The sequence below is a fragment of the Nicotiana attenuata genome, unplaced genomic scaffold (assembly GCF_001879085.1).
Source record: "Nicotiana attenuata strain UT unplaced genomic scaffold, NIATTr2, whole genome shotgun sequence".
Taxonomy (NCBI): Eukaryota; Viridiplantae; Streptophyta; class Magnoliopsida; order Solanales; family Solanaceae; genus Nicotiana; species Nicotiana attenuata.
In genome coordinates this window covers 275813-277606 of record NW_017671311.1, presented here as the reverse complement: position 1 = coordinate 277606, position 1794 = coordinate 275813, and positions in this window count along the sequence as shown.

Below are 1794 nucleotides of genomic sequence, written 5' to 3'. Positions count from 1 at the left end.
GCAAGGTTAGCAACATTAAATATTGGTGAAACCCCATAATCGTCCGGTAGATCCAATTTGTAAGCATTGTCACCTAACTTTTAAACAACTCGAAATGGACCATCGGCTCTTGGTTGCAACTTTGGATACTTTTGGTTAGGAAATCTTTCTTTCCTCAGGTATACCCAAACTAAGTCTCCCACATTAAAGAACTGTTGTTTTCTCTTCTTATCAACTTGTTTCTTATATGCCTTTGTTTGTCTCTCAATCTCTTGTACTACTTTCTCATGCAACTTTTTTAATTGCTTAACCCTCTCATCAGCATCTCCACTAAAATAATTGGTTTTAAGAAGATGAGACAAGTCTAATGGACCAAGAGGATTCTTACCATAAACCACTTCAAAGGGACTTTTTCCAGTTGTTCGATTCACGGACTTGTTGAAAGCAAACTCAGCATGTAGTAGCAAGGATTCCCACTCTCTTATGTTCTTCTTGATCAAACTTCTTAGCAATGCACCTAAACTTCGATTGACTACCTCTGTTTGTCCATCTGTTTGATGGTGATAAGATGAGCTATACTTCAACTCCGTACCAAGCTTAGCCCATAAAGTACGCCAAAAATGACTGAGAAACTTAGTGTCGCGATCAGAAACAATGCTCCTTGGAATGCCGTGTAACTTGACAATATTCTTAAAGAACAAAACAGCCACATGAGTTGCATCACTTATCTTGTTACATGGGATAAAGTGTGCCATCTTAGAGAATCTGTCAACAACAACGAAGATAACATCCTTACCTCCTTGAGTCCTTGGCAATCCAAGCACAAAGTCCATGCTAATATGTTCCCACGGTGTTGTAGGAATTGGCAAAGGCTCATATAATCCCTTATTGCTCCCATGCATTTTTGCTTTTCTACATGTTTCACAACGCTCAATCAGCCTCAACACATCTTTGTTCAATTTAGGCTAGTAGAAGTTTTCTTGAATCATCTTAAATGTTTTAGAATGGCCAAAATGACCAGCTAATCCACCCTCATGTGATTCCCTCACAATGGACTCCCTTAAAGAGCTTTGTGGTATGCAAAGCTGCTTTCCATAGTAAAGAAACCCATCTCGAATTACAAACATTCTTTGTGGACCCTCCAAGCATCTCTTCCAAACATCTCCAAAGTTTGGATCAGCTTCATAAAGCTCCTTGATATGGTCGAATCCAAATACATTAGTTTGCATCAATGAAAGCAAGCACGGTCTTCTACTAAGAGCATCACCCACTTGATTGAGGTTTCCAGCTTTATGCTTGATTACGAACTGAAAATTTTGAAGAAACTCTACCCATTTTGCATTCCTTGCGTTGAGCTTTTGTTTGGTGACTAATATACTTTAGTGCCTCGTGATCAGAATATAGCACAAAATCTCTTGGTAATAAATAATGACTCCAATGTTGCAAGACACGAACAATAGAATGAAACTCTTTTTCATAGGTGGAGTACTTCAATTTAGATCCACTTAGCTTCTCGCTAAAATAAGCCACCGGTTACCTTCCTGGCTAAGAACTCCTCCAATACCAACACCTGAAGCATCACATTCTACTTCAAAATAAAACATCAAAGTTAGGTAACTGAAGGATAGGAGCTTGTGTCATCTTCTTTTTTATCAATTCAAAACTCTTTTGAGCTTCTTCATTCCACTTGAACATGCCTCCTTTCAAACACTCAGTTATAGGGGCAACCAAAGTGCTGAAATTTTTGATAAATCGTCGATAGAAGGACACCATTCCATGAAAGCTCCTTATATCCGAAATTGACCTAGGAGTTGG